The 17,399-nt window shown below is 43.1% G+C and overlaps 1 long non-coding RNA gene across 2 annotated transcripts; it reads left to right on the forward strand.

Moving 5' to 3' along the window:
- The first annotated feature begins 10,363 nt into the window (after positions 1–10,363).
- Positions 10,364–16,705, forward strand: LOC135295347 (uncharacterized). Of its 2 annotated transcripts, XR_010357408.1 has the most exons (4): positions 10,364–11,222; positions 12,966–13,043; positions 14,903–15,494; positions 16,383–16,705. It is a non-coding gene; the product is annotated as an uncharacterized LOC135295347 (long non-coding RNA). The 2 variants fall into 2 exon arrangements; XR_010357407.1 differs by having other exon boundaries at positions 14,903–16,705.
- The last annotated feature ends 694 nt before the right edge of the window (positions 16,706–17,399 follow it).

Consider the following 17,399-nt stretch of genomic DNA (forward strand, 5'->3'; position numbering starts at 1 on the left):
TGCTTTGTGGACCCTCAGGTAGTTTTTGCCAGGTGCTGTGATGAGATGCTGCTCTGATACCATCAGGAGATGCCCATGGCAGAGAAATAAAAGACAGAAGGCACTATAGAGGATCATTTCAATACCTGACACTCTTACACTTGGCTAATTGTATTTGTTCATTAAGATAAGGATCAGCATTCAGCTTCTTCTACATTTAGGTCAGCCTTCCAGTACATTTGCACTTGCAAGAGAGAGCTGCTTTAATGAGGGATAATGAAACTTGCTACACATTGCATCATAACTTCTGTGTTAATATCATTTACACATGATAAAATGCAAATAGTATTGACCGTCAATGCACAATCATGCTTAATCCTCTAAGCCCACACACACACACACACACACACACACACACACACACACACATGTGCTAAAAGTAATATCCCTAACAGTAAACAAAATATACATCTGTGCCTCTCTCTGTCCTCCTGAGAACATCTGTTTTCCCTAAACTACGAGGTGCATCAGCTCTACCCACACAGCCAAACAGACTGCCACTGGCTCCTGTAGGTACCCTTATTCCCTGTTTGCACTTCACAAAACCATGGCAATACAGTGAAACCTCACTGTAAACAACCCTGCCTTAAACAGACCCACACTGCATTACAGGCATTCAAAGGGCATTTCCAATGTACAACTCTAGATTACTCTCCCAATCCATTGTGGGTGTCCAAGGCCTGCTTGTCCATCTTCTGTAGCACCCTGAATTCTGAAATAGGCATCTTAGCTAAATGATAGGTGGCAGAGATGCTCAAACTCTTTTTCATTTTGGATTTGTGCTGGTAGAAGGGTACTAATATACTCTTTTGCATCTGGGTTTTGTAGTTGGAAGGTAGCACAAAAGGCAAGGTGAAGTGGGATCAGTTAGTGACTAGCCATCTTCAGTGAATAAATGTTCCCTGAAGGTTAAATGGGTCCGCATGAACTTCAAGAAATGCAGATTAAGCACAGAGTGAAAGGTAAATGTAATTAATTATAATTCTGTTGTGGGAAGTTCAGCTTCTTTTTCTTTGGAAATTTCTCACCCACCTTATGAAACACAGCATTGCAGCAACTGTTTGCTGCTTCTATTTCTCAGTGCTATAGGCAAAGTGCTGCCTTGGGTTTTAATGATGCAGAAAAATGCAACAGACAGCAGTTGTCTGGGGAAACCATACGTTTGTGCAGGACATGATCCTTGGGGAGGCATCCCGCTGGTGAGGAAACTCTGAGGAGCAGCTGAACAAGCTCAGTGCCTTTGAAAGGCACTCTGCTCCTTTGATTGCACAGGCTCTTAATTCAAGAGGGCTGCTTCATGAAGCTAGTAAAATTTAGCTTCACTATGCCTACTGGCCAAGTCTCACCATGAACAAAGACTGAGTAAATGAGGTTTGCTTTCCAGAGAAGGGAAATGTCCCAATTTTAGTCACCATCTGAGTCTGACGAACATGGAGCTGGTCAGAGTGCTCAGTGTTGAATACAGATATGCCTTTTTGACACTTCTTGCCCCATTCAAAGCTTTGCACTGTATTTCTGTGCCTACCTGAAATCACATTGTACCCCTCAGCAGCCATAAAGTCAAAACTTTTTTTTATTTTATACCCATGAAGTAGATGTTATTCAGCTTTTACCATGCTTTCAGTGCCTGAGCAGCTGGAAAGACCAAGTGTGTGCCAGAAGTATGTGTTAGAAAACACAGCCTGTACATCCAAGCTACAAAAGAATGCAGGTGCAGAGGCAGAATCTCCTCCAAGCAGACCAGGAAGCCCATGGACCATGTCAGAGGTCCTTGAGACACAAGTTTCTCAGAGCAGCTGAAGGCAGACTCCTCTCATCGGACACGCACTTAGTTTGAGGGTTATGTATGTTAGATCCTTGCTTTGATACCTCCACTTACGCAAAGCCTTGGGTGAATCAGCCTCCCTCAAACCATGCAGCCTGACTCACACGCTAGGAATCTGGCCTCTCCTTGCTGCAGACTAATCAGTGGGAGCTCCAGCAGTGGAGCTGCATTTGGTAGCAGCTCTGTGGGCATTTTTGTAGGTAAACCTTTTTTTTTAACCCTGGTCGTCGTGGGTGTTCCTGGATTGTTCCAGCTGACTGGGTTTGTAAAAGTAAGGCTGTGTGCATGGAGGGTGAGCTTGTGCTCCTAAGGAAAAGAAGGGGAGATCTTGTCTATAACCTGTAGGTTAGAGGGCGTGAGCTCTGTGCTGCAACCAGCCACGCTTTTTGGTGTGTGTTCCCCAGCATGGCTTTGGCCCATGAGGGTAACATCTTCCTAGGTACTGCAGGTTGTAGCACACATCAGACTGATCTTCATGGACCACATGGATGAGGCCAAGCGTTTTGGATGGGAAAGTGTGTTTACTCATGCATCTGCACGTTGTGAATGACATAAAAAGGATTTGCCATCTGGGTGCTAGAGACTTCTCCCATTGCTGGCAGTGTGCATGCAAACATACATTAGACTGTGAAGTATGAGCATGTGAGACATTTGTGCATGTATATACGTAGATATGTGTATTTATATACATGCACACACACACACACTGCACTTTGATGCAATAACCAAGTTTAATGCTGTAACTACCTGTACTGCAGACTAAGAATCACGCCCTTGTGTTCTGTTTCTTTTTTTGGAGAAGGTCAAACCATGCTAATTTTAACAGGTCTCCCTTTCTGAGCATCAGTGGGCTTCAATGCCCCCAGCACAACACTGTGGTGAACTGTTTTTTGTCCCTGAAGGGTGATGGAACTGGGTTAAATAATCATAGTGCTACTGCCCCTCTGCATTTTCTGCCCCGAGTGATGTTGCTGAAGTCTAGCTCCAGCTTCCCTCCCATCATTGTACCATTATATCTGAGGTGCCTGATTTTGTTACCTGCCTTTTTTGTGATTCTCTGGACTCCTCTATAGCCAAGACTCACTTACAGGCAAAGAATGCTAACATAGTATTTGCCGAAATTCTCATGGATGAGAAAATTAACATCCCCCCACCTCCTTTTTGTTGTTGCCATGGTCACAGGAAAGGAATTAAAGCATCAAAGCTTTCCATTTCCCGATGATGGATTAAGGAAATTATTAATTTGTCTTACAGAAAGGCAGGTTGTGTCTCTGCAATTAATGTTAGAAGGCTCTTCATGAGGGGAATTTCAGCCTCCTGGGCGGAGAAAGCTAAAGCATCTGCTTGTTCACTAGCTTAGATAGATGGGACAACTATGGGGGTCTGTGCCGTAATTCCTGCCTTTATTAGTCACTCCAAATAGTATTTGGCTGTCTAGGCAGTGGTTTCCTTGGGGCACAGTATTAAAAATTCAAGCCCACCTACAAATTAAGTCCTCTCCTTTATCCATTATTTTATGCTCAATCCATGATCTCAGGTTTTTTCCATTGCAGGGTGAGGAAGAGAAAACCCAGGGAAAAAACCTACTTGCATGTAATTGTCTTTGATATGCTCCTACTCATCTCTTTCCCTGCTTTCCTGGCTCCCTGGTGCCTACCATCTACCTACTGGTGAGGCAGCTGTTTATATGGGAGCACTTTACAAAGATTAGCTTCACAGTGAGATGTGTTCTCCCAGAAAGCTGCAGGCTTGGCCATGGCCACCATAATTGACCCAGCATGGGGTATAAAGATGCAGTCCCATTTCTGATGAATCTGGGCCTCTTTCACCAGCTACATCTTGCAATGTTTCTTGGTGACCTGTTCCGGCTGGAGCTGCCTATGCTTGCAGGAAAAAATGGGGAGGAAAATATCTTACCCTATCTGCTTCTGGTGTCAAAAGTTCTTTCTTTTGCTTCACTTTTTCTTTTCCATTTTTTATTCTAATCAATTGCAGAAAATAGAGTTTTTAATTGTGGCATTTTTCTTCAAAATTAGGAGACAAAAAATATCAACACCAAAACATGGTGATTTTGATCTTGATACTCTTGGCTCCACAGAGGGTCACATTGTCCCAGGCTTGTTTTCAGCAGCTTCTCTGTGCTTAAAGGTGCTGCTTTGGCCTCCCACTGCCAGCAGCAGTGTTGTCTGATGACAGAACACAGCACGCCACGTAGATTCTTTTAAACTCATCCTTTCATATTTCTTCTTGGTGCGTTCAGGTAATTTGGCCTCTTTATTTACTTGATCCCTTTTTCTTCTTCCTGAAAGAGAGTGTCTTAGTGCTTCCCATTGAAACCCATGGAGGTAAATAGTTGGAAGATAATGCCTGGTGAGCAAGTGCCGCTGGGGCAGAGGTGGCAGAGCAGCTTGTGACACAGCGGTGCTGCATGCTAACCTCGTGGCTCGTCCCTTTGATATGGTGTCTGTCAGGCGCTGCGCTTTGCCTACCTTGCTGTGGGAAAGGAGGGAACTTGTTTGTCACTTTTTCCTATGCTGACGGGGCATGAAGAAGGAAAGGTTCTTTTCTCTGAGTGCTAAGCTCCTATTTCCCTTTGATCTGCTTTGTGGGAGTACCTTTCCTCTATGAATGAGAAAAATGCCAGGACTACTTCGTGGAAAAGCTGAATGCAATTTGGAAACTTAACAGGAGTTTGCATACCTGCCATATTCCTATGAATAATACAGTGCTGCTCTCCCAGCGACCACACTCAGCTCAGATATCTTTCTTGAAGACACTGCAGCAGTCAGGAAGACTCCTTCAGCTGATTGAAAGATAGGAAACCCTTGTTCCTGGGTCTGACGGGTCTGTAATTAAGAGCTTTAAAACCAATGTTGTAACACCATGAGGGACATTTCTTTGGTGTTACATGTGTCAAATGACCTACTCCTTTCAGATGCTGAGCTATAACCCTTAAGGTCACAGTTGTTGGGGAGAAAATCCATATTTATGTCTCTGTTTGTGCAATAGTCATGGGGCTTGGTGATATTTGTGTCACAATAACACTTTGACATGCAAATAGATGGATTTGAAAACACAACATAAACCTACAATGTCTAAAAAAGTAAAATGTTTTGCCAGGTGTACCCTGGATGTATTTATATATAGTTAAGCTCACTTTGAACTGTTCCACAGTGTACCCACACCATTTATTTTTCCTCTGATCAACAACGGGTATACAATATGCAGGGTTTAAAGTAGGCACCATAGGAGTTTACCTTCTCCACAGATAGCCTTTGAGGACACAAAAACACAGATGCCATCTTCTTTGCTATGCCTTTTCTCCCAGCTGAGCTGAGTAATTGAGCTGGTAGCCCAGGTGGCACCTCAACACCTCCACAGCCCTTGATACTGAGCTTCTTTTGGCCAGCCTGCAGCAAGTACGCATTGTGCTCTCCTGTTGATCCTTATTTTCCCTGTATTCAATACCAGAAGGCCATAATGCCACCATAATCTCTCCTTATGCTGATGTGAGTGTCCAAATGCCAGTGGCCACATGCAGATATATCATGGTGTTCAGCATCAGGGGTGTGGGGAGAGGAAGATTTATCTACCTAAAGAGAGAGAAGAGGGAGATGCAGATATCATGCAAAAACCCTTTACTCACACCACAGTTTACATTCTGTTGTGAGAAGGAGTTAAACTTACATGTAAATCCCTTTAAACTGAAACATCCACTGTCTAATTCAGAAAGAAAAAAATTATAAATCTCATTTGTCTTCCTTTTTGCATCCTTCCAGACTCTACCACAAGTCCACAGAGGAATTTTGCAAATGTCTTCCTCTCTATGGCAGTCCTGCTCTTAGCAACACATGCTTTTTAGGGAATGTGGAGGATGCTATGTGCCAGATAAACTTTTCTTTCTCTCTTTTACTCTGTCTCCTGAACTCCAATGTGAAGATTTCCAGGTCATGCCATGACAGCCTGCTCCACAAGATAAGTGAAGCTGAGAGCAGACACTTCAGTCATGGAGTGACTCCAGCTGTCTTTGACTCCTTGGGTGATGCTGATGGAGGCACACAAACATGCAAGTGTGCTTGTACAGACCTGGTAATCCATTTCCAGAGGGATATACATCATCTTTTGTAAACATGTGGAAACCAGAAGGAGAGTTATGCTGCTAAACTTAGGCTGTGGAAAACTCAGACATGAGTTCCTTCCTCAAATGCTATGAAATGAAGTACTCAGGATAGAAATAATTATAAGACAGCCTTATTTCCAGGTAGCCAAAGGAGAAGAAGTGGATGCTCTTTGTTTTGGAGCTTGAAGACCAGCTCACTTGTAAAGGTGAGGAAGGAAGGAAGGAAGGAAGGAAGGAAGGAAGGAAGGAAGGAAGGAAGGAAGGAAGGAAGGAAGGAAGGAAGGAAGGAAGGAAGGAAGGAAGGAAGGAAGGAAGGAAGGAAGGAAGGAAGGAAGGAAGGAAGGAAGGAAGGAAGGAAGGAAGGAAGGAAGGAAGGAAGGAAGGAAGGAAGGAAGGAAGGAAGGAAGGAAGGAAGGAAGGAAGGAAGGAAGGAAGGAAGGAAGGAAGGAAGGAAGGAAGGAAGGAAGGAAGGAAGGAAGGAAGGAAGGAAGGAAGGAAGGAAGGAAGGAAGGAAGGAAGGAAGGAAGGAAGGAAGGAAGGAAGGAAGGAAGGAAGGAAGGAAGGAAGGAAGGAAGGAAGGAAGGAAGGAAGGAAGGAAAAGTTTAGGTGCATAAATTTTCAATATAAATACTAGAAATTGGTTGGTTAGATCAAGAGAAAGATACAGCTGGTATATTGAGAAAGGATGATTTCTTTATTTTGTAGACACAATAGCTAGAATTTTATTTTAAAGCCCAGAAAAAAATACCATAAAAACTGTTGCAGCCTGATTAAATGAGTTAAATATATTAGAGGGGGGAAAAATGCAATTTTCTGCTCAATTTGCTACTAAGAAGATGGCTGGCAAAATAGTGGCAAAAACTATAAAACTGCAGAAAACTTCCTGTGGCACATGGGATGTTGCTACTGAGGCACGCTAGGCTTTCTGCAACAGGAGGGTGGAACTGGTTCCTCTCCTGCACCATGAGAACAGGCAGGACATTATCAGAAAGCTGCTGGTTTTGTGATGGCTTGAGTAGGACAGGATAGAGGCAGAACTCATGTTTCCTCAAGCCCCTGAGGTTCCTTGAAGAGGCAATGGGGCTGGTGGGAGGGTTTTTTCTCCATGCTAAGGCAGAAGGTGTGTGCATAAAATAATTGTGGCACCAAGAGGTGCACAAAAGATTTGTAAGCAGGCACCAGCTGAGGGGAGGTCCCCCTTGTCCACCTACACATAAATTTAAAGGTCAGTATTTGAGAAGGTGTAGTAGGAAAGAATATCTTCAGAGAGGGTGCTGCTTAGGGGAGGATAAAGAAAAGTCATTCCTGAAGAATGGGAGACTAAATAAAAATATTCATGCTGTGGACACAGATAGTGCTGCAGACTGTAAGACTGGGATAGCCAGTTTAGAAATATTCATCTTGCGCAAGATGGATAGAAATATAATCTGGTTAACACCCTGGGTAGTGGGGAGAGACTGAAGATGAAGCTGCATGTAGGATCATAACACAGTGGCTGTCATCCTGATTTGGCAGTATTAAAAAACCCTTCCACGACATTTCACTAATGCAGACACCAGTGTTGCTGAAGATTTAAAACTGCAGGTGGATTGGAAAAGCTAGGACAGGGGCTGGGGATCTGTATAGTACCAGGAGGAAGATATCAAGCAGTGCAAGAGCAGAAAAAGCCAGTGAAATTTAACAAGATTGAAGTAGGAGTAGCACTGCCCTGCCTCTGCCCAGCACCTGAGTGTGTGGCCCAGTTCAGGACAGGTGCATTCCTATACTAGGACGCTTCTTGAAGGAGCTTTTCCACCCCAGGTGCCTTTGGTGGGGAGAGGGCCAGGCACCTCAAGTTAGGCAGGTTGACTAGGGATTCAGCTATGTAAAATATTCAAGGAGAGGATTGCTGGATCCCAAGGAACGTGAGTCACCCTTTCATACTTGGCACTCTAGGTCCCACCACAAGAGCGTGCTTCAGCACATAGCAGAGAAACTTTCAAGTCTCGGGATGTGGCAGGGTGTTGCAAAAGACTGTCATGGATATTATCTCAATAGTGATTTCTGGCCACACCAAAGTGGTTGGTTTTTTCAAAATGGTTATGATAATAGTTTACCAGGTTACTAATTAGTCTATTAATTTTGAAATGGTTCAGAACAAGGTTGAAAAATGATGATTCATATGTATTGTTTATCAAGAATTATTTCAGAGAGGGCAAGTACTTATTACAAGTATATCACATTATGAAATGAATAGAAGAAGAAAAAATAAAAAGCCCTCAGAAAGTAATAAAAACCCTGAAGAACACCATTCATCTACTAGGATAAGACAAAACAGATGCTACTATATGCTCAGAAAATGAATATGAATAATATGAAAATAAACTACAGACACAGCATTCACTAAGTGTTGTAAGAAGAAATAATCTTATGCCTCTCATCTTCTGCTCTTACCATTCTGCTCTTATGTTTCTTTTGTCTCCCAGTGCAAGAGTATACAAAATTGCCTTTAAAAAGGGTCATCTCCCTGATTTTTTAGACTCTAATCCTAGTCCTGTGTTCAGATGTAATGCCATGTCTCAGTCAGATTTCTCAGTCATTAGAATCCCTCCCCAGAGATTGTTCTTTGACAAACTCCAGGAATTAGGGCAATGGGAAGACTTCCACTTTGGTCCCAGTAAGGTGTAGGAGTATTGCTGCTGGAAAGCTGAACTTGAGGTTCTTTTTACAGCCCCGATGTACTTTTATGACAGAATCACAGGGTCAGGTTAGAAAGGACCAGAGTGGAGTTATCTGGCCCAACCTCCCTGCTCAAGCAGGGTATTCTTAGAACCCACTGCATAGGATTGCATCAAGGAAAGGTCCTTCCTACTGACCCTGTTGCTGGAAAATGCCCGCTTTGCTTGCCATGTGGAGCAACAAGGGTGGACGCCCTCCCCAGCTGGGGAACCTGACTCCCAGCCCAGGTTTCCCTGCCTGGTAAGTACACTCTAATTTACATTCCTCCTGAGTTAGTAAGCTCGAGCCTAGCCTTGAATCCTTCTTGAAAATCCTGGACTGATTCATTTTCCCCCTGAAGAAGCTCCTCATAAACTCTGGCTCACCCCACACACATACATTTCATTTTAATTAAAAAATACCTTGCTGGCATGACAAGCTATACAAGTTTCACTAAAATATTAAATAATAAAAAAAAACCCCTCTGAACCCTCAGGTCTCTGTCACAGAGAGATACAATACATCAAACATCTGTCCAGAACAGAACTGAGGATAGTCATAGCATTTTGGAGGTTTAACTTCTTTCCATTTATCATTGTGACGTGTTTCGGATTTGGAGGTAAGTTCCTTTGCAGCACGATCGTAGGTCACTTTTTCTTTTCCCCCATAGCTGTATGAAAGTTTTCCTCAATTTTTCCTTTAATGGAAAGTCTTTTACTACTTTAAAATATTATTTTTTTAAAAAAGAAAAACTCCTCCTCACATTTCTACCTGTTTTGGGCACAGAAATAGGATGCTTTTCTCCATTTCAATTCCTCTCCTATCACATTAGTTGTGCAGTGATTTCTTTTTAGTTCTGCACTGTGCTTTGCCTCTTCCAATTTCAACTCCTCGTTTACAGTCATTGATTCTTCATATGCTGAGGATCTACTCCAGGCTGGCACATTTCAGCCTGTGAAGCTATCCATTAGTCTCAAAGAGCTATTTAAATCTCTTCAGCAACTCCATCTTTGGGGCTTTAATATCTCTGTGACAGTGACCTGTATATAGTTTTGTGGTAGGGTTAGGTCTGGGGGTGGAGACATGCTCTTGCTCCACATTCTCCAAAGTCCCAGGCTCCCTGTCCCAGTGCTGGGGGAGGAAATATAATCCACAGGAAGTTGTGTTATGCACTGAGAGCTGTGTAAGCAAGTCCATAGCAATAGAAAACAATGAGGTGGAGTGTAGGTACCACCTCTGGTATGTGGGCAGGCACATCCACCTGCTGGGGTTCTCAGCCAGCAGATTTTTGGGTGTTGGGAGAGGGCAACTGAGAGCAAGCAGCCAGGGAAAGGCATACTGTAATAACACAAGGGTGTTGAGATGTTGCCCCAGCTGGACAATTAGCCTGCTGTTAAAAGCCCTCTCTGAAGATGTTACTGGGGCATCTTGGCATTGTGCTGTGCTGGCACTCCAGCTGCAGCCCACAGTCTGAGAGTTCAGACACCCAGCAGAGCCATAAGGGACCTGGGTGAATTCCTAGGCAGCTATTTCTGCTGCCTAGAAAGTACTTAATTGCAAGGTGCTGGGTGCACCCTGAACTGGAGCACCTTCCTACCTTCTTGGGTAAGGTGAGTTACTGTGCAGAGAAGCTGGCCAGTTTTGTGAGACCACAGAAGTGGTGGACAAGCACTAAAGGGAGTATGTGCAGTGTGCAAGCCATTGGCTTTGTCAGGTGTTGGAGTGCTGCTTTTGTTATGTGTGGGTCCTCAGTTGTGATGGTTTTCCTCTGCTGGTCCAGGGCTTGGCTTGGCTGCACCAGGTGTTGCAGCTGCCGGTGTGCAGGACATTCAGGGCTGAAACCAGGAGCAGCACAGTGAAATCAGTGCAAAGCTGTGTTTCAGTGGCTCAGCTGTCCCTCTCAGCCCAGCCTTGCTGACAGAGTTATGCCACTCTGAGCTCAACTACTACTTTATTTTCTGCTTACATAAAGATCTTCCCCCTGTACTTCAGTTCAAAGCCTAGGCATTCCTGAAAGTGCCCCCAGGGAATTTATCTTTCTACCAGGGTGCATGTTGATATAATTTCTTATCATCCAAACTAATGTTTTCATTTGTTTTTGAATGTCTCTTTCAGTGACAGTCCTCTGGAGTGTATTTCTTGGCCATATGAATTCCTTTCCTGTTCATCCATGAACTTAATTTCAAGAGCAAGCCACCTTCATGGCAGAGGTGTTCCACCTGAGAGCCATTTTGCTGAGGTTTCTAAAAGTGTGGTCTTGTAGATTTAATATTTATTGTTATTTGTAGGGCATTTAATACTTATTTATTGCCTGTATAGTAATAAACATATTTGAGGCTTCCAGTGGCTCACGAAAACAAAGTCCAGCTAGATAGCATTAACAGACTGCATACAAGAAGAGGAGGAGGAAAAGCAGCAAAGAAATGTCATAAAACTGACATTTCTAACATTTTTGTAGTGAAAGAAAACCCAGAAAGAGCAACTACAGATAGTCTTACCCACTGTCTGAAGTCCTTAGCAGCACTGCACATGGTGAAGTAGGTAAGAAATTGCATTGTGGAGAATTGCAGTTTGTTTATTGCTAAGGGAAATTTGCCATTGTTGAGTTAGAAAAATGGTATGGGCTGTATGTAACTGACAGTGGGGCCATGACCTTCTTGGTTTCTCCCTTCTACACTAAGACCTCAGTTCAACATCCCATGCTCCCTCAGCCCCCTGCAATGACCTTGACAATGCTCACCTGGAGACTTTTGGGTGCCTATGGAGGAGGTGCATTTCGTTTGTGGGGTGTCCCGATGAAGGAAGGAATGATGAATCTGACTTTATGTTCTCAGAAGGCTAATTTATTATTTTATTATACAATACTATGTTAAAGAATACTAAACTATACTAAATAATACAGAAAGGATAGTTACAGAAGGCTAAAAAGATAATAATGAAGACTTGTGACTCTCCAGAATCCTGACACAACTTGGCACTGATTGGCCAATAAATCAAAACAATTCACATCAGAAACCAATGAAGAAACCACCTGTTGGTAAACAACCTCCCACCACATTCCAAAGGAGCAAAACACAGGAGAAGCAAATGAGATAATATTGTTTTCCTTTTTATCTAAAGCTTCTCAGCTTCCCAGGAGAAAATCCTGGGCAAAGGAATTTTTCAGAAAATATGAATGTGACAGAGGTGAGAGGGCAGCTTCTGGCAAAGCTGATGCTTTAGATCAGAGCAGGCAGCTGCCCAGCAGCCATCATCAGAGGCATGAATCAATGTGGAATTGTCTGGCCCATGCCTCTGTGGAGATCCTCTACACCAGCCTGCCTTGCTGGGGTGTTGCTGTTTGAGGCAGCAGCCCTGAGTCCTCTTCACAGGCTTCTGCAACCACAGGACATGGATATAATGTAAAGTAAATTTTTAGAATGTTTCTTTGTGCAACTAGTCTCCTTGTGTTGGAACATAACCTGGGTTTTATTCCAGCTGATGTATCACAGTTCTCAATATCTATATAAACACTGGTCCATTTTAAAACCCTCTTTTTCTAACCTCAGTAGTATCTGTGGCTTAAGGTCCCACACTTTAATTACATGTTTTGTAATAAAGCATTTCCTTAGCAGCTCCTTAATTTATAAAGCAGAAAATACCTACTAGGTAGCATTTCATCTACCTTGCCTGTGTTTGCTATTATTAATTTACTCTCAAAACCGGCATCCCAATTTTCCTGTCAAGCATTTCTCTCCCTGTCAAGTGCTCTCCTTTATCCATTTTGAAGTCAGAGAACATCCCTTAGCACAACATTCTTTTAGGTGGGTGCTTTACCTCATAGTTTCAACATTATTTCCTAAATAGTTTTGAAACAAGTTAACTTTGAGTTGTTTCAGAGTTTCCTGGGCTCCTGGTGTTCCTGCTCTCTGTCCCTCTCAGGTCTGTCATGGACCTTCCTTTCCCCATCCCTCAGGAGTATCCTATACCCAACACTGTGCAGAAAGTCTTGCATTTCTGTCTTCTGCTCCAATTAATTAAAAACTGACAATTCCTTTGAAACCCCAGTCTTGCCCATTTTTGGAGAAACTGACAGGAAAATCAGAGATTTCTATGGAAAAGGGATGAAGAAAGCACACCCTCCTCAAAGATTTGAAAGGGTTTATTGAGCAGTGGTTTCATCTTACTTTCCAAGATCTGAAGTTTATGTAATGATGGAGAGTTTCAAAACTTCTATTTAATTTCCTTATTAGAAAAAACTTTTCAAAGACAGTGATAAACACATGCTTGTCACTTTTTTCCTAGGGAAGGTGCAAGGAATTTGCCCCATTTCCCACCCTGCACTCCTGTTCAGAGACAGAAAGTTTTATTATCAATGAAGTGGTAAGCAATGAGAGGTACTGATGAATTTTTTAGGCTCAGAAGTGTTTCTGTGATGCACTCTTGGTAATATTCTCCTCCACACTGCATGGGCTTGGCTAACAATGTGGCACACACAGGAATTCAGCTACCTATATAAACCCTTGCAAAAAATTACAGTCTGACGATGTTTTCTTCTGTGGTATGCTTTTCATTTTTGTAGGTGTTTCCAAATAAATCAATTTTGCAGAGAGTTAAAAGAACAATAAAAATGTGCTAAGTGTGCAGATATTGAAGCTGTGAGGTTCTGATCCAGATGGAATTTTTTAAAGTGAAATTTTGCTCAACTTTCAGTGCAGGATTTTTTTTTTTCTGGTTTTTCTTCATGTTGAGAAGTTTGAGACTGTGATTCTCTGTGTGTGTGTCTGTGTGTGTGTTTGTGCGTGTTCACACGTGCATCTGTGGTCTCCACTATTTCAAAAACTATAATATTAAGAAAGTGTGACCTTTTTATAGACCAAAGTTCACACAGAGTTTTTTTATTTATCTATCTTTATCAATTTTATTTATATGTATGATTTTAATAGCGTCACCCCTAGCTGTAAATAAATAGATACATAAACAAGCAAATGCTGGGGTTTAGCATAGTGGGAGGCATGGACTGAAACTGGATTTGTGTGGCTGAGGATCTATGTACTGAGCTGAACGTAATTGCCTCTAGTTCCTGTGCACAACATCTAATTTGTGGATTTAAAAGTCCATAAGTGCTCATTGCCATGATGGATCATAACAGCTTTTGAGGCAGTTTTTCAGCACCAATGTGGCAAAAGATATTAATTTAAAATTACTCTGCATACATGCATTTTTCTGCATCTGTGACAGACCATCAGTACTGACCGCTATAATGAAGGGGGTCCATTATGGACTCTCCTGTGTTCCCAGAGGAGAAATCATGAAGGACAAATAAAGGGAACTGTGTGCACACACAAACAAATTTTCCTATTGTGCTGATAGGCTTGAGCTGAAATAAGACAGGAATAAAGTAACCTGGTACCTCTTTCAGGCTAAGAGGTTAAAGTGTGGGAGCTTTAATCCAAACTGGTGTTCGAGGCAATCTCCATCAGTGCAATTTCAGGCCAGGGGAGGCAGAGGTGCAGAGGGGTTTTGTGAGCCTGCCCTTATTCACCTCATCTGTGTCTAGGTACTGCAGGTAGTGGAAACTTCCATCAGGGGTCTCTGGCTAGCAGATGATCTTTAAACATCACACCAGTGATACATGGAAACTCAGAGGCATCTGAGGAAAGGGTTGAAGCTTTCTCACTCTGTTTCTATAAAGGGAAAACCTGTCAGATGAGGACAGAAGCCTTTGGCCACGGCACAAATGTGATCCCTTGCATGGGACATCCCAATTACTCCATAGTGCTTAGCTCCCTGAAATTATCCTGCACATGTGTGCAGAGTGTAAAAGAACCACTTAAAAACAAAAAAACCCAAACCCAATCTGGTGTCTGGGGCTACACTTTTAGCCAAGCTGCTGAAAGTCATGGCTGCCGATGCTGTGAAAATTACAGGATTGTGTCTGGAACACACACATGAGGGATGGCAGGTAGTGCCCTTCCCTATGTCTGTTTTTATGGCCAGTGTGTGTGTGTGGGATTGAGAGGGTGACTGCATGTGTGTTGGTGGGTGAGGGGGCTGGAGACCAAAAAAGCACATGTAAAACTGCAGGCTGCTGCTGCTGGTAAGAGCTCCCAGTGTAAAAGGGGCTTTGCCCAAAGGATCTCAGCTGCTTCTTGACTAGGTAAGCTTTGGCGAGTCAGATGAGGAGCAGATACACCTGAAAAGCACAGATCTAATACCTTGGGTTTGGGTTTGTTTTTCAGATTATGAAATGTGGAAGTGGGAGAGGTGAGGAAAGGGGTCCTGAAGAGGCACAAAATCCAAGTGACAAAACACCGAGCCCTGCTTCAAGAAGTATCTGTCTTCTGCTGTGCACAAGGACAAAGAATCGTGAAGAGATATAGTAGCTTGAGGGGACAGTTTAGCAACATTCTTCTTTCTGCCAAAAATCAGGTCCTCAGCTGGCAAAAGCTGCAGACAGCCCCCTCCTTGTATGTGTGGGGATCTTTTCTGTATAACGTGAAATGAGGGGGAGGGAGAACATAATTTTCCCTTCACAGCAATTACTTCAGCTTTCAAGAAATACCCAGGGTACGTGTACAAAATATGTTCAATATATGTAGGAGCTGTTTAATGTATAATCAGAAGTTACTGTGACACCTGTGAGAGAAAATAGTCACATACAGCATATTTGTAGTACATGTTGCAAAGTTCAATGTTTCTCTGTCATGGATACATACAGTGTATTATCTGTAAATTTGCCATGTCCATGCATGCTTACATACTTACATATTTATATTTTTCTGTAGAAAGAAGACCAATATTTAAAATGCTGCAACATGGATAAATCATACAGTAAGTACAGGTCAGATGACTTTTCATAATTTTATAATTTTGGGTATTCAATTAGAAAAATGTAAATTGCCTAGAGCCTGAGGAGCCTAAGTCTCATATTCAGAAGTAATTTAGGAAGAAAGTCTCCATCACATAAATGAACTTTGTATTGGCTTTTCTGGACTGAACTTGACTTTATATATATAGGTATGTAAGTATTGCAAAATCCTTATATATGGTCTCTGTCTGAATGTAATGATTTGAATTTTTGAGACACACAGATAACAACTCTAATGGGACCTCAGTCCCACTGTTAGAAATTTTTTTTTAAAAGACACTCTTGGCAACTGTAGTACAAAACTGCTCAGAATTCAGCTTAAATCTTAAGTGTCATGTGCCTATGATTTTGTGGAAGTGTTTGTGATGGAACAATAAGGCTCTCCAAGGCCTGTGTGCTGTCAGGCAGACCTGCAGTGTGCACAGGCTTCCAGTATGGCTGTGTTTCCAGGAAACACTTTCTGTGTGGTATCATTTTTTCAATCCTGCTTTGGGTCGTAAGGCATGGGTTAATGCATCCTTTCCCAAACAAGTGCCAGCAAAACCTTTATACTCTGCCTCAACATGGACTATTCTGTGAATGCTACCTTTTATTAAAGAAATATTTTGGAACAATTGCAGAGGGTTTTTAATAACATTATTGGCACTCCAGCCTTCTGCCTCTAAAGCTAGATGACTTGGGGCTCTGTAAACACAGGCAACACTTTCTTCATGTCAGTAGCCTTAATGATTTCAACTCTGTACAGTACCTGTAGCAAAACCGAGAGTGCACCTCAACCACATGAATAAGGTTTTTTTCCCCCTTTAAAACTTTTCACCATACATCATTGTTGTCATAATTTTATGTTATAGGGAAACTCAGGAATTTCCAGGATGATGAGCAAGCATCCCACAGGAAAGGAAAAATTCTCCCCTCCCTTGGTGGAATTCTCTCCACTCTCAATTTACCTCACAGAAAATCTTCAAGCTGGTCCCAAGCAAGCCCTACACTGAGCCTTGGCTATTGCAGTCCTACAGAAGTCAGTAGGACTAACACAAGGATGGGCAAGTTTTGGTGAAGTTTGAGTAGTTTCTGTATGGGATTCAAAATCTATTGCCTGCTGCAATCAGGAGGTGGATGTTGTCCTGTGGCAGGAGACATGGTGATGGTGCTGGTAGTGGTTTCCTCTTGGACTGGCTGAGGCCCTAAAGTACTACAGCCCTATAACCACCTGCAGCATTAGGGAATTTGTGGGAAAGGAGGGGATTTTTAGCCAGAGGTTTGAATTAAAAAAGAAAAATAAATAAACGGGAGCTCATGTCAGCTGTTTTGTGCTTGGGAATAAGGACAGCAAAGCCAAGAGAAGGGTCTGAGAGGGGACAGAAAATGCAGGTGACTGTGTCTGGAAGGCATGAAAAGGTAATTTAATCACCTTTGTGATTTATCACATACCGATCCCCCCGCATGTGTTGTGAGGAGTGTGTGCGAAGGCGGGAGGGTGCTGGGCGTGTGGGTACACGTGAACCCCTAAGCACACAGCGGGGCCACCACACGGGGTACCTGCTGTGGTACCCTGAGCACCACCACCGTCACCACCCCCGCCACCCTCTCTTTGGGGCTGGAGGCAGCCAGATGCCCCGGGAGGTTTTACACCAGCCCAGTGACAGGAGCAGTGCATTGTCCTGTGCGCCTGTCCTGGCTTTGCCCTCCTGAGCAGAGCAGCACAGTGGGTGCTGGCTTTTCCCACTCACTGGGGTGCAGGCACTGTGGGAGCAAGCCACCCCCAGAACCTGCTTCACTGCATCCAGCTCCCTCTGTGCTGCACTGGGCAGGAAGAGCCTGCCCTTCCCCTTACTCAACGTGCTGCTGCTGCTGCTGCTGCTGCTGTA

Source organism: Passer domesticus, chromosome 2 (assembly GCF_036417665.1).
Source record: "Passer domesticus isolate bPasDom1 chromosome 2, bPasDom1.hap1, whole genome shotgun sequence".
Lineage (NCBI taxonomy): Eukaryota > Metazoa > Chordata > Aves > Passeriformes > Passeridae > Passer > Passer domesticus.